The 22,783-nt window shown below is 40.2% G+C and overlaps 1 long non-coding RNA gene across 5 annotated transcripts in view; it reads left to right on the top strand.

Moving 5' to 3' along the window:
- Positions 1-22,783, top strand: part of LOC102900392 — an 89,531-nt gene that overhangs the window by 29,692 nt on the left and 37,056 nt on the right. For 4 of the 5 annotated variants that reach the window (XR_006598258.1, XR_006598260.1, XR_006598261.1 and 1 more), the window contains exons 2-5: positions 8,604-8,747; positions 10,113-10,174; positions 11,403-11,524; positions 11,678-11,927. This is a non-coding gene — a long non-coding RNA (uncharacterized LOC102900392). Of the gene's footprint in view, positions 1-6,917; positions 8,748-10,112; positions 10,175-11,402; positions 11,525-11,677; positions 11,928-22,783 lie in introns of those variants that run through there. The other variant, XR_006598257.1, reaches the window with a different exon arrangement.

The following is a 22,783-nucleotide window of genomic DNA, read 5'->3' as shown; positions in this document are numbered from 1 at the left end:
TTACATTTTCGTGATGTATTTATATCATTAAAAACTCTTCAAGTAATCTTTACTATTTTGTTAGTGATATTTTTGTTGGTTTGATGTCTTTGTCTTTCTGTAAACTAACGAGGCCTTTCTAGTCAATACAGCACTAATCCAATCTTTTGAATTAACAGCTTGGGGTGCCTGGGTGGCTCAGTCAGTTCAGCGTTTGACTCCTGATTTGGGCTCAGGTCCTGATCTCACAGTTCGTGAAATCGAACCCCTCCGTTGAGCCAAGAACAGAGCCTGCTTGAGATTCTCTCTCTCTCCCTTTCTGCCCCTCACCCTGCTTGTGCTCTCTCACTCTCAAGATAAAGAAATAAACATTAAAAAAATAAACGGCTATATTGAGATATAATTCACATACCATATAATTCATTTGTTTAAAGTGTACAATTCAGTGGTTTTTAGCATATTCACAGAACTGGGCAACCATCGCCGCAATCAGTTTTTTAAGACATTCTCATCACTCCAAAAAGGAACCCTGTACCCATTAACCACTTCCTATTTCCCCCCCTAGTCTTCCCAGCCCTAAGCAACCATGAATTTACTTTCTGTTTCTATGAATTTGTCTATTCGGAACACTTCATATAAATGGAATCACATAATATGTGGCTTTTTGTGACTGGCTTCTTTCACCTGACATATTTTCAAGATTCATTCATACTATTGCATTTATCAGTACTTTATTTTTTCCACTGCTGAATAATTATTGTTAGCTATATCGCATTTTGTTTAACCATTCATCATTTGATGAACATTTGTGTTATTTCCACTTTTTGGCTATTATTAATACTGCTGCCATGAACATCTGTGTACAAGCTTTTATGTGGACATGTGTTTCCATTTCCTGGGGTATGTTCCCAAGAGTGGAATTGCTGGCTCCTATGGTAGCTTTGATGCTAATTCTAATGCTAACTCTTAAAATTTTGAGGACTTTCTAGTCTGTTTTCCAAAGCGACTGCTCCATTTTACATTCCCACTGGTGGTGAATGAGGATTCCAAATTTCCTCTACTGCCTCTCCAAGATTGATTATTGTCTGTCTTTTTGATTACAGTCATCCCAGTAGATATGGTGTTACTTCATGGTGGTTTTGATTTGCATTTCCCTGATGGTAACTTATCCAATTTTAGTCTAAACCAGAAAAGCATGTGTTTCAACAAAATAAACATATATTTTCTAGAATTTTAAACATTTTTTATCAGAAAAATATATGCATTAAATATGTTCTTATTTGGGCTATGTGTTCTACTTAATTTTCAAAATGTGAAGATTGGGTTGGTGGACTAGGAGACTGTCAGGCTAAATTCTCATTTCTCTTTCTTTGTGGACATTTTAATCTATCCTTCTCATATAGTGGCCTACTCAATCCTAGAACACAAAATTGTTGGACTCTTAGTAGGAGTAACAACTACCATTTGGTTCAGTGTAAGTTTTTGCCTGTATTGATTCCTTTCATTACCACAACACTGGAGCAGGTATTATTATTCTCATTTGGAGTTAATAGAGTGATGTAATTTGGCCAAGGCCACACATCTTGTAAGAGGTGGAGTAGACATCCAAACCAAGGTCTGTCTGACTCCAAAACCTGTGTTCATCATCACTGCCCACTCTTGACTTTTAAATATTGTTGCTTAATTGGAAATGTCATTTTGTATGGGGCTTGAAATATTCTTTTGAAGTCCTATATGATTATTGCTCAAGGGAGTCTTCAAATAATATCCCACAGTGTGGTGTTTCCTACTTGAAATAGTTAATTGATAACTTGTTGTATATACTCTGGACCAAAAAATAATAATTACTATTTATTGAGCTCTTACCATGTTCTAGATACTATACTATGTCTTTAATACTTATCATTTCATTTAACAAGCTCTTAAATAGTCGTGAAGTGATTTACAGTCTAGTTGAAGAAATGAGACATATATTTGCATATAAAAAATTAAATTTAAAAAGAGGCAAATAATAATACATGACACCATTAAGCAGCATGTGATTAATGTCCATATAAACAAGTGAATCATATAAACAACATATACAATGTTTGGAGAGGGGGTATGAACTCTGTGGACTGGCCTAAGCTACTGTGGACACATTAAATGTGACTGTCTTACTGCATTAAATGGCAAAGTTTTCTTCATTTACTAAACTATATGAACATGAGATTTAAAGACACCCTTAAGAAGTCATTGCCTAGTGTGTTCATAGGCAAAACGTCTCCTTTATCACCTTATATGGTAATAGCTTATTACTCATATAATCCTTAATGGATAGTATACACAGCACTTTCAATTACATTGTTCTTTACATCACTCCATTTAATTTTTGCACATCCAGATGCAAAAAGAAGACCTAGGAATATTATCTATGTTTTCCAGATGAGAATGTGCATCTCTGGGAATTCAATGATTTGCTTCTAGTCACAAGGTAAAAGAGAGATTAAAATTAGTTCTGGCATTCTTTCTGCTGCTAATCCTTTCCTATGTAGAAAGAACCTAAATGCATGGTAGTTGACCATACTCTGTCCACTTCTGTAGTCGTAATTTCCATACTGACACTGGAACACTTTCTTGGAAATAAATATAGCATAAAGATTCTTTGTTTTATGGATGTGGAAGTAGTCCTAAAGATGGAAACTCAGGAAATAAAAAAATGAATTTGTCACTAATGGCAACCCTTCAGTCACCAGCTTTGTTGAGATGTGCTTTCTGTCTGAGGTGATAGGAGGGGATACCGGCTGCTTTCCCAGAGGATACTCTTTGGTGTAATTGAGTAACCCGAGCACTGATAAGTTACCAGCACTCCAAGCTCTCTCCCCAGCCAGATGTGATCTGGACCTCCAAGTGTTTGCAGGATGGGCTAGTTGGAATTTATTTTCATCACCTCTAACCCCACCCCCAAGATTGTGGGCTTGCCTTTGTTGAACTCAGTAAATGAGGAAAACCTCATTGATTTCTCTCTTAGATTGTACCAGGGGTAGGAAGCCTGGGGCTGGTGGTGGGGGTCAAGGGTAGTTAGAGGTAAAGAACAAAGTCTTTCAAGATAGAGGAAATAGGGTCTGCAAAGGGCTCTGGCCTTTCTAATGTGGAGGATCTGAAGAGGATGAGTTTCCTTGTGAACCAGTACTCTTGTCCCCACTATCGTCCAAGTAGGGGTCTGTCATGAGGAAGTAACCGTGTCCAGAATTCGAGTATGCAGGGAAAGACTCCACACTGGACTAAGCTTTTGTAAAGTATGCTTTTCTTCATCACTTCTCAGTCAAGCCCCAGCTGATGCCTCTAGGAAACAATTATGATCACAGGAAAATCTGGAGGCATAGCAGAAGTTTAACTGCCTAAACTTGAGGGTCAGGAGAAGATAAACTACTTCTCTCTTCAATTTTATTTAGATATGAATTATGGTCATTTTTCAAAGAGATGCTTGTAGGGCTTGCAAAAGCCAGTGGATGCTTTTATTTACAGTTATGGCCTTTCTCCTTTCCAGTTGTGGCCATCTTAGGTACAGGGTAAGATCCCAGATGGAGTCTGAAAAAGCATTACTGTGTACATCTTAAGAGCATTGCAGCTAATTGAAAGCCTTGGGTAAATTACCAAACTCTCTGGCTCTCTGTAATGGCTTTCCATGTCTGTAAAATGGGGCAGTAATAAATAGTGCCTTACCTGGTAAAGACTATGTTAAGAATGAAGGGTATGTTAAGAATGAAATGGTATTTGTGTTAGATGATTTTGCCCAACTCGAGGCAAGTACAAGTAAGCACTTGGGACAGTGCCTGGCTCAGAGTAAGTGGTCCAGACATTTTAGCTGCTCTTAGATGTTAACATATTTATATTAATATTATACATATACTATTTTAATTTTTTGTGTGTTTAAGATGGTTTCTCCAATTCTTTAACATATTCTTATAGCTGTTATAACATTTTATTTATACTTGTTTGTGTTTTCATTTAATTTCTGCCAAGAAGCAAGATGAGTTTTGTGGCCTTCTTGTGGGAGTAGGGGTGGGGACAGGAATTGATTTTATAAACAAAGCAAGATTTTATGTTTCAAAGGTAGTTCTAAAAGGTTGAGTTCTGTATTTTAGACTCTTTTGCACCATTTGCTTTATTTATAGAATTGAAATACAATTGCTATTTTCATCTCTATGTAAATACTTCATTTTGTTAATTTTAATTTATATACTACATGGGGCGCCTGGGTGGCTCAGTTGGTTAAGCGTCTGACTTCAGCTCCGTCTGTAAGTTCAAGTCCCATCACAGGCTCTGTGATGACAGCTCAGAGACTGGAGCCTGCTTTGGATTCTGTGTCTTCTTTCTCTGCCTCCATCCCACTTGAGCTCTCTTTTCCTCTCTCTCTCTCTCTCCCTCTCTCTCTCAAAAAATGAATTTAATTTACATACTACATTTCCAGAAATACGCTGATGACAGAATGCAGGGTACATGTGCAGTAACTTTGCCTGTAGGCAGAGTTTGACCCAAGTCTCTCAGTCACCAGACAGTAGTGAAACCGCAGCTGCTGTTCTTCTGGTTTTCTTTTTTCAAATATATTATGTTCATGCCTGGACAGACGGTCCCTGGGTTACGATGGGTCCCCTTATGGTTTTTCGGCTTTGCGATCCTGTGAAAGTGATACGCATTCAACAGAAACTATACTTCAGATTTTGAATTTGGATCTTTTCTCGGCTAGAGAGATATGGTAAGACCCTCTCTGGTGACGCTGGGCAGAAGCAGTGGCAGCGGCAGCTCCCAGTAGCCACCCGATCGCGAGGATGAACAACCAATATGCTTACCACGATTCTGTCCCCATCCAACCATTGTTTCTCCCTTTCTTTTTTTAAAATTTTTTTTTCAGTGTTTTTTATTTATTTTTGGGACAGAGAGAGACAGAGCATGAACGGGGGAGGGGCAGAGAGAGAGGGAGACACAGAATCGGAAACAGGCTCCAGGCTCCGAGCCATCAGCCCAGAGCCTGATGCGGGGCTCAAACTCACGGACCGTGAGATCGTGACCTGGCTGAAGTCGGACGCTTAACCGACTGCGCCACCCAGGCGCCCCGTGTTTCTCCCTTTCAGTACAGGATTCGATAAGTTACATGAGATATGCAACACTTTATTATAAAATGGTATTTGTGTTAGATGATTTTGCCCAACTTGAGGCTAACGTAAGTGTTCTGATCACATTCAAGGTAGGTCAGACAAGCTATGATATTCAGTAGGTTAAGTGAATTAAATGCATTTTCAACTTATGATGGGTTTGTTGGGACAACACCCCATCATAAACTGAGGAAGATCTGTACTCACATTGCTGCTAATTTAAAAGAAGATCTGGGGCAGAGTTTATGAGTTCTCAGATAATTTGAAGTTCCCAGCAGCTAGGGGACTATGGCAGATTCATTACAGGTTGGTTAACAGATAGCAGAAGGCTCAGAAAAGTCAAGGGAAAACCAGAAGAGCCTCCATTGCTGTTTTTTGAAGGGGTGGGTATGAGGGGTATAAAATATAATAATATAATATAATATAATATAATATAATATAATATAATATAATATTATATATATAATATAAATAAAATTTTACCATTTTAACTTTTTTAACTACAAATGTTCTGTGGCATTAGATATATTCACATTTTTGTACAACCATCACCACATTCATCTCCAGAACTTTTTCTCCATTGCTTTTTGAGGCAGCACTACCCCACCTGGGGGACCTTGAGAGTTGAGCAAAATAGACACATAGTTCTGTCCTTTCCAGTTTGAGAGAGATTTATTTTTTTTTCCCTTCAGACACCTGCTCAAATAAAGAGAGAAAACATGGACGTTATTTATTTATTTATTTATTTATTTAACGTTTATTTCTTTCTGAGACAGAGACAGAGCATGAATGGGGGAGGGTCAGAGAGAGAGGGAGACACAGAATCTGAAACACGCTCCAGGCTCTGAGCTGTCAGCACAGAGCCTGATGCGGGGCTCAAACTCAGGGACCGTGAGATCATGACCTGAGCCGAAGTCGGATGCATAACCGACTGAGCCACCCAGGCACCCCGGACTTTAATTTTTTTTATTGAGCTTTTCATGTCCTCTTTTTCATATTACAGTATTTGAACATAATAACTTGAAAAGGAACGTGGATTTTCAGATAAGTTTTTTAAGCATTATGAGGACTCAGATACGTCCCTTCTGCAGAAAATACTAAAGTGTAACAGTCTTTGCTTGTCACATTTTAAATCTATCAGAGAGTAGCTGAAGGCTGTTGTGTTCCATCTATGTGACAACCTCATTCCCAATTATATAGAATTGTGAAAATAACCCTGTTTTATTGTAGAAGACAATGTAGCCTCATAATATGTTGTAGGTTTATAATATGTTTTTAAAAAAATGTTGACATTCAGAAGAACTTGCCAGATAATCAATCATATGAGTGATTTGACAAGGCAACCTACCAGGAGCAATGTGCGAAAGGAATGACTAAATCTTAAAATAGCTTAAAAATTAAAGTGAACTTTCAGTGCTGTCGATGGTGGTAAAATGGACATTTAAATTTTTTTTTTTAACGTTTATTTATTTTTTGAGACAGAGAGAGACAGAGCATGAACAGGGGAAGGGCAGAGAGAGAGGGAGACACAGAATCTGAAACAGGCTCCGGGCTCTGAGCTGTCAGCACAGAGCCCGACGCGGGGCTCGAACTCACGGACCATGAGATCATGACCTGAGCCGAAGTCGGGCATTTAACCGACCGAGCCACCCAGGCGCCCCGGTAAAATGGACATTTAAAAATATTACTAATGGGGGGCACCTGCGTGGCTCAGTTGGTTGAGCATCCCACTTTGGCTCAGGTCATGATTTCATGGTTTCTGGGTTCAATTCCCTCTCAGACTTTGTGCTGACAGCACGGAGCCTGCTTCAGATTTTCTGTCTCCCTCTCTCTGCCTGTCTTCTGCTCATTCTATCTATCTCTCAAAAATAAACATTAAAAATATTAAAATAACAATACTACTAATGGAGAATAAATTGGTAAACTTGTGGGGGAAATTATACACCCACAGCACTTACTGATATATGTTACTGATATATTTGTATCATATATATATATATATATATATATATATATATAAGAATAAATAGGTAAACTTGTGGAGATATTATATCCAGAACCAGATATTTTGGCCTTTTTTTCCAGTTTTATTGGGCTATAACTGACATATAACATTGTATAAGTTTAAGGTGTACAATCTAATAATTTAATATATGTATATTGTGTGAAATGATTACCACAATCAGTTTAGTTAATATCCAAGAACCAAAGACTTTAATTGCAATTCCATTTCTAGTGAATTATTTTAAGGAAATGAGTAGACAAAGATTAACACATTAAAATTATAACAACAATATTTAGAAGAGCTAAATGATAGAAACAGTTTTTTTAATGTACAAACATGAGAAGTTATATATTACAAACTAACCTATTTGACATAATATTATATAGCAATTATAACTTGTTAATAAAGGATTTCAATGACATGTAAAAAGTCTCATGATGCACAGACTGTTGAGTGAAAAGAGAAGAGTATAATTTTTGAGTGTAGCATCATCTCAACCATGTCAAAATATGTATATAAAAAAAGCTGATTATATCTGGACGTGGGAATCCAGGTTTCTACATCTAGATTCCCACATTCAAACCAATAGGACTTCTTTTTTCATACACCGAGCTTCATTTTACGAGAAAGAAATAAATCACAAGTAACTAAGTGAATGTGAAGAATTTGTTTAAAAGTGTACATCCCAGGGTAGGTCTGTGGGGAGTCAGTTTATTCTTCTATAGCTCTTAAAAATGACATGTTTAATGGTGACCCTAAGCCCCATTACATTCTAAGGCACTTCGGAACCAAGAATGGTTTTACTCAGTATAGTTTTCATACTAGATGAACATGTTGCCCTCCAGTTTTTGGAATTGGTGGTCTGTGTATGGGCTATACACAACTCTGTGTAAGTAGAAGATCCAATTAACATAACACACATAAGGCATTCTGCCTTCTTTATGGATAATCTGGGGCTTAAAATCTTGTGGCCACAAGCTTTATTGACTTAAAGAATTCATTTTCATTAATAATTAATTAATGGATCTCACATGGCCTCAAATAGTCTCCCACATGAGAAAGTCTACATCTAAATGATGAGAATACAGTAGTTTCCAAGTTTCTTTAGGCAACATAAAAATACCAATTCATGCCAACTGAAGGAACAACTTCCACCATTAATACATTGGCAGTGAGAAAGGAGACAGACCACCAATGTGTTTCACACAGTCCACTGCATTTTCCCCAGGAGCCTCTTCTGTGGCAGAGCTTCTCAGTGCTACCAACAGAAGACTGGCATCTCTCCAGGAAGTGAAAGGCTCCTTTTCATACCCTGTGCTGCCATATGTTTTGAGTTGAAGTTGGTACTTTAAAGGTTTTGTGAAGTGGCCACGGGGCTTTCCTTATACATGTGCCTTTGGATCTGTCTCTGAAGACTAGCCCCCATGGTCCTTCTGATATTTTAACAGCTTTGTTTGCAATTTTGGATACATATTTTGGTCTAGGATCAAATATGAGTTCTGAATCGAAGACAAACGCTGAAACTGGCCACCAAAAATGTTTTCCTTCAAAGTGTGTCCAAAACAGCAGCTCAATTTTGGCACGTTTCTGGATCCCATAGGCAGGACCTCCGAGCTTTCCTGATCCAGGTATTTCAAAAATCCTCTTTTCCAATTGGTGACCTGACATGACATGTCAGAGTATTTTAAGTGACTCTCAACTATTCTGTAGCTTCCCTAGGTGTGGCCCCTTTGAAGTTAACTGTGTTAGAGTGCGTGTATCATTGGGGGTCTGTGCTAGACTGGAACAAAGACAGTGGTTGTCCTTATAGTGAACTTCTTCTAGGAGAGGAGATGCTTTCATTTAGCCTGTCAGATGGCAAATACTTTGCTGAATGTCTAATGAACAATGTATTCATTCCAGGAGGAATGAGCTTAGAGAGAAATGATGGAAGCCTTTTACATTTGAGTTAGAGGGATGTAGGTCTCAGAATCACAGTGAACCCAGTAGAGGGTTCTATGCTCAGCAGAATAATGAGTAAATAAATGAATAAGTCTACTTTCCATGAGAAAAAAAAAATGATGATATAGTGTCTGTATGGGCAATATACATAGTACAAATGGACAGTTTGAGAAAATTAAGACTGTAGACGTGTTTGAAATAGGGCTAGATTTACATCCAGCAGTAGTAAGGAGATTGGAAGCACGTCTTAAAGAGCAAAGCTAAGTCTACTGTTTGCAGTATCTGTCGGAACAGAAGTATCTATTGGTTGCAACACAACAATGCAAAAGTACCTTCTATAGGACAGAATGCCCTCCTTATTGTGACGAGGCCTTTCTAGTCACGAGCACGACAAAGAGTGCACACGTACACAGCACAACTCCAGTGTGCAGATGAGTTGTTTTCTTGGATTCTTTCGAAACTCATCCTACCACGTCAAAATGTAGCTTTTCTTAGTACAGAAATAAAAATAATCCCTCCTTCAGCTGAGTCTCCATTACACTTATCTTTTTTCATAAATAAATACATTAATTAATTCTATAACTATTTATTGAGAATTTACTCAGTCCCAGACACTGTGATCAGTGCTGGGAATACAAAAAAGATGTGATCCCTGAACCCAAGAGTCTTGGAGTCCAGGGAATAGAAGCAAATAGATAATTAAAATACAATGTTCCTGAAGTATCTCTATTGTACTTATTTGTTTAGATGTCTACTTTATTTATTTAGATGACCTAATTTGAACTATGGGAGCACAGAGACTGGATCTTATATTTATTTGATTTCCTAGTATCTGGGATGCATCCTATATATTTAAATATATTTATTGAATTTAACTTAATTGAGTAAAGTCTGGCATATGATTGATCTCGAAGTAGTAACCATTACTTATTTTTTGCTCATATTATTATAGAAGTTACATATGTTGGAAGAATACTGCATTTACTTAGTCCAAATTGATCCAAGCCTGATTCTAAAATGTCATATTAAAAAAAACAACTCTTATTTTTAAGGTAATGATGTTATATAATGGAAAGAGATTGAAGTTTATACTGGATCTGGATTTCAGTTCTATGTAAGTACACCTTTTCTTAGACCCAATTGCCTTTTCTCTAAAAGGAAAATATAAAAAAAAAATGAAGTCAGGAGTTTTAAAATGAGATTAAAGTAGATAGTATATGTGAAAAACATTTTGTCAACAATAAAGTGAGATGAAATTATAATGGTGAATCAAAGAGTCAATTAATTACATAGAAATAGCTATTGGGTGGGCATTGTAGTAGGCAATTATTACTTTTTTTTTTTTTCTATTCATCATCTTCTCCTTGGGGAAATGCCTTTTCCCCATTTTTATGTGAGGCACATAACAGCCTCACTTGGATACTTTTCCACAAATGTCCACTACATTCCCTTTGCAAACTCTGGTACATCTGATGAGGACAGTGGGGGAGGTGAGGGGATGGCACCTGAGAGTTTTTTCCAGGTAAACTAGTCTAGTTCCTACTGATTAAACCTAGAATTTTTTTGAGATATGTGGATCAACCAATACCCTGGTAACCTGCCCATCTTTCCCTTTCCCAAGGGCTCTGTGATAAGTAACCACCAGATTTTTCCAGGTCTGACAGTCTGATCAGCTCTCCCTGTTTCTGCAGTCTGTTATGGTAATTACTCCTTTCAAGTCCACCAGGATTACATACTGCCATTGAAATCAGGACCCAACTGTGCAATAACATTCCCCCTCCCTCTATCTCTAGCATAGAGACATTCTGCATCTTTGTAGAGCTTTCTAAGGTAGAGCTTTCTTTCCCTAATGCATTTCTTAATAAGGGGAGCATCATATGGGTCTTCTAAAGTGGGAGTGGGGCATGACGGGGTGAGGGTACTTGGGTGGTTTACACATAATAAATTCACTCCAACACTTCCACCTTTTGATGTGTATGGACCCCTTATTCTTCCAAGAACAACTGTGATATTTCAGCCTCATTTACTGGTCCAATTAACTGGGTAAGGAAACTGCTTTACAGGGGTTCCCAACCTTGGTACCTATCTGGGGCAACTAAAAACTTTCCGATGCCCTTGAGGCACCTGTGTGCTCAGTTGGTTAAGCATCTGACTCTTGATCTCAGCTCAGGTCATGATCTCACAGTTCTTGAGTTCAAGCTCCATATAGAGCTCTGCACTGGTGGCACTGAGACTGCTTGGGATTCTCTCTCGCCCTCTCTCTCTGTGCCCCTCCCTGACTCTCACACACTCTCTTTCTCAAAATAAATAAACTTAAAAAATTTTTTTTTTCTGATGCCCAGGCTATACCCCAGAAAAATTAAATTAGAATCTTTGGGGTTGGACTCCAACATCACCAGTATTTTTTGAAGGTTGTGCCTGCCAAATGTGCTGTCAAGGTTGAGAACTACTATGTTAGGCTCAGGTGAGTGCACTCATATCAATACATTCAATCCTATCCAACTATATTTTGTCTTCCTTGGTCCAGTCTATTTCTACCCATGTTTCCCAAGATTCTGCTTGTTATGGATTGAATCATGTCAACCCAAAATTCATATGTTGAATTTCTAACCCTCAGTGCCCCAGAATGCGATTGTACTTGGAGATAAGGCATTTACAGAGATAACTGAGATAAAATGAAGTCTTATGAGTGGGTCCTAAACCAATATGACTGAAATTCTTATAATAAGAGAAGACTAAGACACAGACATGCACAGAGGAGAGACTATATAAAGACACAGAGAGAAGTTGGACATCTAGAAGCCAACACATCAGAATGTAATTAGCCCTGCTAAGACCTCGATCTTGGACTTTTCACCTCTAGAACTGTGAGAAAATAAGTTTGTTTTGTTTAAGCCATTCAGTCTGTGGTAATTGTTATGAAAGCCCTAACAAATTAATACACTCTTTGTAAAAGTTTGCAAGATTTTATAACTCCTTTAGTTAGAATGAGTTGGGTTTCCTTCAGGAGCAAATCTTGAAATTCTTCTAAACCACACTGGCATTTAACTCTCCTAGTGAGTCTGTTGGGAGTGTGTGTGTGCATGTGTGTGCACATGTGTGTGTGGGGGGGAGGTGCTGGGTGTTGGGGGGATTTGAGTAGGTTTTGAGGAGAATTGACATTACCTCAAACAGAATCTGCTGTGGGTGAACTCACTGGAAGATCTATAAGTGAGGGAAAGCTTCCTTTTTCTTAGCAAGAGAAAGAGACGCTTGGCTTTTGATCTAGAGCTGTGGTTTTCTTTCCTTTTGTGTGTGTGTTAATTTTTTTTTTAATGTTAATTTATTTTTGAGAGAGAGAGACAGAATATGAGTGGGGAGGAACAAAGAGAGAGGGAGAAACAGAATTCGAGGCAGGTTCCAGGCTCCAGTCTCTGAGCTGTCAGCACAGAACCTGATGGGGGGCTTGAACTCATGAACTGTGAGATCATGACCTGAGCCAAAGTTGGATGCTTATCCAACTGAGCCACCCAGGTGCCCCAGAGAGCTGTGGTTTTCAATTTGTACTTTTGCGATGAGCAGCTAAGGCCTCATCTGTGTTAGAAATGCACAGTGTTGGACCCTACCACCTAACCTACTGAACCAGAGACTTAGGGTCAGTTCTAGCAATCTCCTCTCTGGCAGTGACTCTCAAACTTTATTGAGTGTCAGAATCATCCAAGATCTTGTTAAAAATAGAAATGACTAGATCCCACCCTCTAAATTTCTCATTCAGTAAATCTGAGGCAGGGCCTGCAAATGTTCTAACAAGTTCCCAGGTGATACTAATGTTGCTGGTCTGGGGACGATACTTTGAGAACTGCATCTCTCAAAGAATTAGCACCATTAGGACTGAAACGACAAGGGAAGATCATGTTACTGGAGTCCAGTGACTGCTGGGATTTTGTAGGAGAGTCTGCCCAGTAGGAAGGAGACAGTAGGGAACAAATACCCCAGTTTCTCTCTCCTCTCTTGCTCTCATCTCTGCCTCCCTCCCATTGGTGGAGAGGAAGACAGCTGGAGGAGAGTCTAGTGATTCTCCATAGGGGTCAGCATTCCAGGACACAGGCAGGTCATAGAATAGATTTAGATCATAGGGCTAAGGGAAAATGAGTAGCAGATTGGGTCACTTGGGTGTGAATCTGGGACCCCACCTTCACTCAAATTACAGCTTAATCTAGTTCAGACTTTCAATTCAACCTTTTCTATAACTCAACCAAAGTCAAAGAACTAGAGTCAGCCATAGAGCCAGCACTAGAACCAGGTCTTTTGACCCCATGCACTTTGCTCTTTTCACCACACCAGCAGGAGTTTAGGCTGATAAATCTGGATCCACCATAGGAAATACCCTGGGAGGTGTGTTTGTGATTCAATCTTTCTGTGTTGGGATGGTGGGTAAGAGTGGAGTTCTGGGAACTAGGGAAGCGGTTCAGAACTTATTGCAAGAACTTGGATATGAAACTATAAAACACAGCACCAGGTTGGAGGCAGCAGGAGTAGAAATGAGGGAATGGATCATGAAAATCTTTGAAAGGAAGAATGGCTGGGATGTCTTGGGCAAAGGGAAAGAACATTTGCCAAAGGTGAATAAATCCTGGAGAGGAGCCTAGTAAGGCACATGGGAGGGAAAAATTTGCAGGTTAGTTTTCGCAACTGAAGCACAGTGAAGAGAGCCAGGGTTCCGAAAGAACAGAGAAACAGAAGTCAGCCCTGCTGCCTCATTCCCAGAGTGTGCACCCTCTGGCACTGATTCTAGCAGGGCTGTGTGTATTGCTCTCCCTCTCACTTTTCCAGCTGGCACCATTTGTGACAACAGCACACTCTGGAAGGACAGCTGGCCAGGCGTCAGGTGAAGTGAATGACAAAAGGTGACTGGCTCCCACAAGGCCAGTCCATGCTTCCGACCTCAGTATACCAATGTGGTATCAGATCCACCTGGGCTTGAGTTTCAGGTCTGCCACCAATGACCAGGCAACCTTGGGCACATCCAGAATCTCCGGGAGCCTTTGAAGCCTCAATTCTGGACTGGGAGTAAAAAATAATATCCACCTTTTTTCTTGTTATTTTAAGCTTTCTAACCACGTTGACCAACTTGTCTCAGATTTACAACAGTGACTCAGTGTGAAATAAAGAAAGTATTGGCATCTGGGTTTCCAGCCCAGGAAGTGGACAAGTTTTGACTTTTACATGAAAAGCACAAAGTGACTAAAAGAAGAATTTGTTAAATTAAATTGTGAGAGACTGGATCTTTGAGGAGAGAGCAATCACCAGTATAAGAATAGGTCAAGGTTTTAGTCAAATAGATTTCCCTTCCTGATATGCTTAAAGAATCGATAAGTGTTATCTTTTCCCAAGGTGTGCTTAGATAACTACTTTTACATATAAATAGGACATTTCACCAGATCACACACTCATGGATATTTTAGGATCCTCTGGAATTGTCAAAAAGCAGGGAAAGTTTAGGTTTGTTACTTGGGAAGACTTCTTTTATAGTGAGCCTTATCACTTCATCGTGAATATTTTTAAGGGGCTGGTTGGAAAGTTCAATGTTTATGCTATTTAAAAATTATACTAGCCATTAAATTCAAAATTTTAGTGTGGAGGCAATTTTTGCCTTCAGCAGGAAGAGTGATATTAAGACATTTTTTTTTTTGCTTTCTCCATCTTTTCCATTTATTTTTAAGTTTCTGATGATACACACGAGGTAGCCCAGAATAAGCTAAAAAAATGGCTGTCAAATGGTTTAAGTATCTAAGTTTTCTAGCACCTAAAGTCAAGAAGTAGGCTGCTCTTTGCTAGTTCTGCAGTGTTGAATGAAGCAATTATTAATGGAAAATGAGAAGTGACCAGCAAGTTAACCCATATTTACTGCAGGCAGATGACTTTTATGTTCAAAGCTGTGATTCAAGTAACTACTGTTATACCTAGCTTTAAAAGCAAACTTCCAAACAACTATGTGTGTTGTCTCATTTACCTTATTCAGCAACTTGGAAGTAAGTGATATATTCCCATTTTACAGATGAGGAAGGTGAGGGCTCAAAGAATTTAATAACTTGCCAATGTCACCAGGCTAGCAGGTGGTTGAGTTGAGCATGGAATTCAAGTCTGCCTGATTCTAAAGTTGGGGCTCTTTCCATTACATCATACTGTCACCCTGAGTGGACAGAAGCAGCACTGACAGCTATCTGGATCTGGAATGATGCGTTCCATCTGAAATGAGGGTGAACAATGTACAATTTTGGGGAAAGCTGATGGGAAACAAATCAGAATCAGCCCTACAGAGCAAGGGCTGGCTGTATTATATGGAAATAAGTGACAGGAAAGGACAATTCATCACTAAATAATTTTTTCTTGGGCCAGTCGTCTCCCAGGGTACTTGAGAATTCTGGTATAAAAACATTTCTTATGTTTACATCACTCGATCACACATGTAGCCCTGTTTATCTGTTAACATCTTTGTGTTAATTAGTATTTGAAACTTGTTTTTCATGGGACAAGTGACTGGGATGGGACAGAAAGAAATGCGATGCAAAGAGAGTAGATTTTGATGGTCTGAAAGGTGAAAAAAAGGTTTCAGAGAAGAAACTACCCAAGAATGGGAGGACAAGGTGAAGGGTCACAGTGAGAGGCCTCTCCTACTCTCTGAGTTCCTGTGAGGGTGTGGGGAATGGAGGGGCCAGGTCAGGGACAGGGGCCACCAAAGGTTTACATATCCTTGGTGTTATAATTTTTAGCTAAGGGTGACTCTGAATTAGGGTTTGAGGCACAAATGATGGGAAAATCAGATTGTGAGCAGAGTAGGAATTAATCTTAGTAACTGTCCAGCTTAACATGGAAATGGGTTGAAGGCCTGGAGCTATTGCTGTCCCTGAAAGTGGACCCTGGGAGCCGGCAGGCCTAGAGGCTGATAACAGAAAATCCAGGCAGGCGGGAAGATTGCAAAACCTTCACCAGCTTGTGGCACAGGTGGGGGCTGCCTCCTGGGGTGAGATGGGAAGTCAGTGAGACAGCATCATAAGACCACCCTGAAAAGGAAAGGATGTGCAGAGAAGGAAGACTGGGAAACTGAGCTTCATGCCTGCATTCAAAAGGAAAAATAACCTTGTTGCTGTGTAGTGAGGAAGGATGTTTCTGTTAACACGGAGAGCTGGGAAGAGCCACAGAGGCTGTGGGAGGCCTTCTGGCGTGTTCCGCTTGACCTCCCACTTGACTCATGGCACCTCGCCTGTGATGGACACCAGGAGCCACTCCCAGGCCTCCACTTGTGAGTGTTGAAGTGTTAGTCCCATAATCCAGCCTACAAGTGGCCAGTAAGATGGAGTGCATGGGGCACAGTGCAAATTCCAGCCCCTTCGATAAGTCGTCCATGGTCTGGGGCTTGCCTGATCAAAAGGTGCAGACTGGAATTAAGATTCCAGATAAGTAGAATGAGTGTCTGGGGAGAGGCCTATTCAATTCTTTGAGGCCAACTGCTGCAACTTGTGGTCTTTATTTAACCCACACAGAGGCAGGGATTTTTTTTTTTTTTTCTATTTCGGCTAGTTTAGTGGACAGCTTGTGTCTCTAATGGCCCAAAATATAAATGCAGTGTACACCAAAGTGAGGTATTTCCCCATGCAAGGCTGAGGGCCCATTGTTGAATCTCCTCTGGGAGGGCAAACTCTAAATACCATACAGGTTTAGTTACAAAAATATTGGGCCATGTTATCTGCTTCTCATCTGGATCACATATTATAATTGATTAACTGCCTCTGGGCCAGGATCCTAACTCACTTTTGCCTATGTGGTCTACTTGCTGGCCATAGAATCTTTCATGGGACACCTTGAAATGAGAAAATTATCTCAATGATTTATTGTTTAGTGCATTCTTTGAATATGTGTACATAAATGTAATTTGGGTAAAATAGATAAAAGAAAAATAAAATATCCTAGGAAGGAAATGTTGTAATATCCGATTGGCAAACCCGCAATGGAAAAATCTTGATTCTTAAGACTTTGTTCTCGGCAGTACAGAGAAGGAACACTGACAAGAGTCTGAGATGCAGTCCCAGAGAGTACAGATTTACATAGATCAAGAATTGTCTCTGGAAGTAAAATGACTCTTCCTCATTCACATGCTAAAGAAGCCTTCCCTTTTCATAAATGGACCTCCACCCACTGAAGCCCATGATGGAACACTCCTGGCAAAGCTTGTCTATATTTGCTTGTTCTAGAGCCAGAGATGGAAAAAGCTCATTTCTCAGATTTATTCACCAGTATTGTTTTTTCTCAGATTTCCCCTATGAATTTTATTCTAGGGAATAAGTGAATTCTGAGTTAATAATATCAAGTAATTTGCATGCAGTCATGTAATTTGTATTTCTTTCATTGGACATCTGAAAAATGATGGACCTGCTCAGATTTCTGGCTTTCCAACAGTTTTAATACATCTGATCCCTGTAAGAAGACAGCATCAGAGTGTAACACTGAACTCTCTGTAACACAGAGAGTAACACTAAAGTGTTACTTGATTAGAGAATTTAAATGAAGAAATAATACCAGTTAACTCTCTTTAGAAAAAAAAATATTTTTGACTCCCATTGTTCTTTTGTTTGTTTGTTTTTTTGCCAATTGTTAGTTTAGTTGAAGCATAGATTAGTTGAAGCATGTAAAAGAGACAGATTGCTGTGATGAACCCTCTTTTACTCGTCGCCCACAGACATTTCTAAGTCCTCATTGGTCGAGCTTCATATAAACTCCACCAACCATCTTTCCTTTTATTTCGAAGCACAACTCAAAAATCATTGCATCTCATCCTTAAATATTTCAATATGCTTGAGCGTTTATTTTGTTTTATTTAAAAAACTTTTTTAAGTTTATTTATTTATTTTCAGAAAGATAGAGTGCGAGTGGGGGAGGGGCAGAGAGAGAGGGAGACATAGAATCCCAAGCAGGCTCCACCTTCAGTGTGGAGCCAGACATGGGGCTTGATCTCACGACCCTGGGATCATGACCTGAGCTGAAGTTGGACGCACAACCTACTGAGCCACTTAAGCACCCAGAGACTGGTCGATATTATTTATTTATTTATTTTAAATGTTTATTTATTTTTGAGAGACAGAGCGTGAGTGGGGGAGGGGCAGAAAGAGAGGGAGACAGAGAATCTGAAGCAGGCTCCTGGCTCTGAGCTATGAACACAGAGCTGGATGCAGGGCTCAAACCCAGGAACCATGAGATCATGACATGAGCCAAAGTCCAACGCTCAACCAACTGAGCCACCCAGGTACCTCAAGACTGGTTGATATTAAAATTGTGTCCCAAGCAGCTTTGCAGCACATGCGTGGCATAGTGCATGCTTAAATCCTTTAATGAAAAACAACAAACTTTATTTGAAATAAGGGAATTTGATACCTTTGTGCTGTATAACTGTCTACTGTTCGAACAGAAACCTGGAGGTTTAACATGTTTCTGGAAACCATCTTGTCCTTTAAAACTTGAAATAAACAAAACCTCTTTGATGAGGGAGTCTCAGTGTCATAACTGATGGGAACAGTGTAATAAAAGAAGCTGGCAAAAACCATGAAAGTTTTATGAAACAAATACTACCAAAATAGAACCACAAACTTCTGCTAGGTGATAGTCAACAAAATAAATGTGCTTTTCAATACTTCTCTTAGGAAAACCAAGCTGAAATCCTATATCAAATCTTGCTCAGTTCACTTTGTTGAAATTTCACTAAAAAAAAAAAAAAAAAAAGCTTTGGTTTTCAAAACTAAGGCAGTGTTCCCAAACTAAGCCAACGTGACACTTAGTCATTAATGGGATATGGACCTCGGTGTTCCTCCCATTTGTATTTGGAAATCAACACATACACAGACATTGAACATTTCAATGGTAAATAAAAAGCATCACATTCCTCTTTCCCCAGGCCAGCTACTTTTACAGTTGTCTCTCCCTGGGCTCAGGAAAACAACTCAGGATCTGAGCTCCTGTGAGAACCTGTTTGATTCAAGCTCTGCCAAGAAAACACCAAGTCGTTTACCTTACACTACAATGCAGGCTGCCTGAATAGTGGGCTGATCAAAAGGGATAACAGGTCAGAGCACTGAATAGAACCACAAAGAAATCCATCCCTAAGTGCATTTCACTGGGCATCCATGTGTCCTGCTCCTGGTTTCAGACCTCTGTTTAGCTCCCCTTTTAAATAAGGCTCAGTTGATTTTCCAGTTAATTTAAAAGCAGTAAGAACATGTCAGAAAACCCAGAAGCAAATGGGACAGTCATAGCTTCCTTTCCCAAAGATGGTTATCAGCGCTATCAGACATCTCTGGTCTTCACCCCTGGGAACTTGCCTTTGCCTCCATTTGGACAGTGTCTAAGGATTAATTGGCAAGAAGCTGTCTCCTGATATTGAGTTTCTTCCTTCCCTCGCTGACAATCGAACACCACTCCCCCAGTTTACTGTGATATTGTGGTGCTTGAGAGTGGTTCTGAAACAGCCCAGGGAGACCTGCCTTCCTCCACATTGTCCCGTACCTACTGTCCATTCCCAGGGACTAGAATGTGGTTAGAAAGAAAAACAATGGGCCACAGTGCCATGGTGCAGAATGGCAATGGGAGGAAATGACAGAGACACAGGAAACAGGGAGAGAGGTTTTCTTACACAAACAAGCCCAGGGAGGAACAGACTAGCAAAACAAAGGTAAAACCGGAGAAAGCAGCCACTGGGCCCCGGGGAGAATGTGGTCAGGGCAGGGCCTCTGCCAGAGCAGTGGAGCCAGGGACCTTGGCGCCTGTGGCACCTTGGTGACCAAGTCTACAGGGGCTCCTGAAGTCTGAGGCAGTAGAGGGGCCAAGAAAGAAACCTAAGAAAATACTGACCTCTGGGCTTTAGAGTCTTGGTGAAGGGCTCACCCTGTCCCTGTGGGAGTCAGGAGCACGCTGCCTCATCCCTCTGTCCCCGCCCTCCCTCTGCCCTCCCACACAACACAGTGGGGGAATATTCACAGCTGTGAGCATAGCTCCTGCCTTGGGATGGGGACTACTCTCTGGAACAGCCCGCTCACTAGCTCTCTTCTGCCAAAAGATGGAAGTCCGGGCCTCTCTAACTGATGCTGCACCCTTGCTTTGTCCTTCCTGGTTAAAGAACTGGTTGCTCTGGGATGGATCCCTGCCTCAGTTGCTCCTGCATCTCCATTCCCATAATGCCTGGTAGGCATCCTTATAACAGATCCTGTGTGCTCCCTTATCATCCCTTGTTGCTTGCACAGCGCTGTGATCCATGACCTCTGCACAGTGCCCAAGCTTAGTAGGTGCCCAGGAAAGGCATGGGACATGAAGTTAATTGAATCCTTGCCTGTACTCTTGCTCGCAGGTAGAATCTTCCTGTTCTGGGGCTTCTGATGCTGACTCCTCCCTGATGACACCTCTTGGCCACTTGCAGATTCTACTTGCTCTTTTTTTCTACAACTTTCTTCCAGAAAGGGGCCAGGGAGTGTTCTGACAGAGCAATAGGAAATGCCTTCTGCCTACTCCCTAACTATTTTGAGGGTAGCATTTAGGAGTAGGACCACTGTCTGGAGAATGCTGCCATTTCTAATATTCCTCTGTGGAATTATTTTTGGAAGGTGTCCCCATCCCATCCCCCAGCCCCCAGTGGAAACGATTCAGCCAGAGGCAGCTCCAAGGGTTGCTTGGGGGATGGTAATGGCTAGAGCTGTCCTATAATCTCCACTGCCCTCTCTCCTAAGCCACCATGAATAAGACAATACATTTTTATGTGCACTATTTTTTGTGTGACTATTGCTAGTTTTCTAAATGTGGTATTAATAAAATAATAATTTTAAAAAATCTATGCCCATCTGAGCTGAAGTTTCCTAAAAGGTACATGGAGACTTGAAGAGGTTCTCTCAGAGACCAGGAGGGTGTGTTTCAGAAAAAGTTTACCCCCTTAGAGAGGGCTTCGCTTTGGGGCTCATCTCCCCTTGAGCTATGAAGTCACATTTAGCATTTAGTTTGACATCCAGTTATTCAGTGACATCTACGTGCCCCCACATCTTGGTGTGGTGAAGTTACGAAGAAACGAAGAAATGAGGCAGTAAATGGAGGTGAGGCCTGCCTCATACACTTCTGTCTTCCTCATGAACCCTTGGCGGGGAAGAGAATTTTACAGGGGTTCTCAATAAATAGCAGCCACATTAAGTCATGGCCCATGGCTCATGGTAGAGTAGGAAGGGGCCCTCAGGTCAAGGAACAGTGGTCAACTGGATGACTTGAAGGCAGGTGTGAGACAGAGGGGAGTGATCCTAGGATGGAGGGGAAAAACCACCACTGCAGGCACAAAGTACTTGTGTGATTAGTTAACCAATGTACATCCCTCTCATTGAATTATAAACTTCAAGTGGGCAGCAGGGACTGTGTCCAGAGTTATTTGCAATAACTATTTGTTGAGCAGGTGAATAGATACATTTATGACACTATTGATTTTTTAGAAGTTTCTAATTTACGCATTCAGTCATTAAAAAAGAAAAGTTCACAAAATACATTGAATCTTGTCTCTGAGCTGAGCACTGGACAGACACCTTGGAGTAATGCAAAGCAAACAAATAAACAAAGCTTCCCCATCAGGATATGGTTCCCCATAGGATAGAGCTTGCCCACAGAATTCAGCCCTGCAAAAAGTTAATTCCTTCATCATGCTAAAAACCAGCCCCTGGAAATTCTGTTCATATTTACTGGACTTATTGATGATGTCTCAGTTTCTCTCCATTGGAATTATCTCTTTCTTGCATCTTTCCAAAAGATACTTAGGATTCTTAGGAACGTTAGTTCATTTATCTCTCAAACTCCCAGCCCATGCACAACAATGCAAGTTTGGTTGAATTAAAGTGGATTTCTTTTTTTTTTTTTTAATTTTTTTTAATGTTTATTTTTGAGAGTGAGAGAGACAGAACACGAGTAGGGGAGGGGCAGAGAGAGAGGGAGTCACAGAATCCGAAGCAGCTTCAGGCTCCAAGCTGTCAGCACAGAGCCTGACACAGGACTTGAACCACGAACCGTGAGATCATGACCTGAGCTGAAGTCGGACGCTTAACTGACTGAGCCACCCAGGTGCACTTAATTAAAGTGAATTTCTAAAATTTGGACGTGTCGTCTCCAGACATGTGAAGGTAGAGGTGGGTCTAGATTTGACAATAAGCTAATGAACACAGCACTGTTTTCAAAATGCTCTGAAAGCTGATAAAGCTGATTACCTCTTAGTCTTGGGCTAAGACATACAGGGATTTTGAAACTAGAAAGAAACTTGCAAGTAACCTTCAAATTTTTCTCATTTTATAAAGAAAGGTAGAAGACAGAGTAACAGTTAGCTTCTATTGTTAGCTCTATTACTCCATATATCTGCCGATTCTAAAGAGATTATAGATATGGAAGTTTAAAGTGCCATGTAAATGAGATGCTTCTGGAAAGGCTGGGTGGACACTCATTTAATTTTCTAGTACCTGGGAAGTGGTTTCAGATAAAGCAAATCATGACCGTTTCTTTAAATCAGATGATGTATGTAAGGCTCTATTATAGTCCCAGGCTCCTAGTGAGTGCTCAATAAATGTTTGCTATTATTATTATGATTTCTTTAATATCTCAGAAAGTATCATCATTTCAGAGTAGTACATGGACCAATTGCACTTGAAAATACACCTGTATTGGGTTTATAGGGAACACAATATGT

This window comes from Felis catus, chromosome B2 (assembly GCF_018350175.1).
Source record: "Felis catus isolate Fca126 chromosome B2, F.catus_Fca126_mat1.0, whole genome shotgun sequence".
NCBI lineage: Eukaryota > Metazoa > Chordata > Mammalia > Carnivora > Felidae > Felis > Felis catus.
This window is presented reverse-complemented; position numbering and strand designations above follow the sequence as displayed.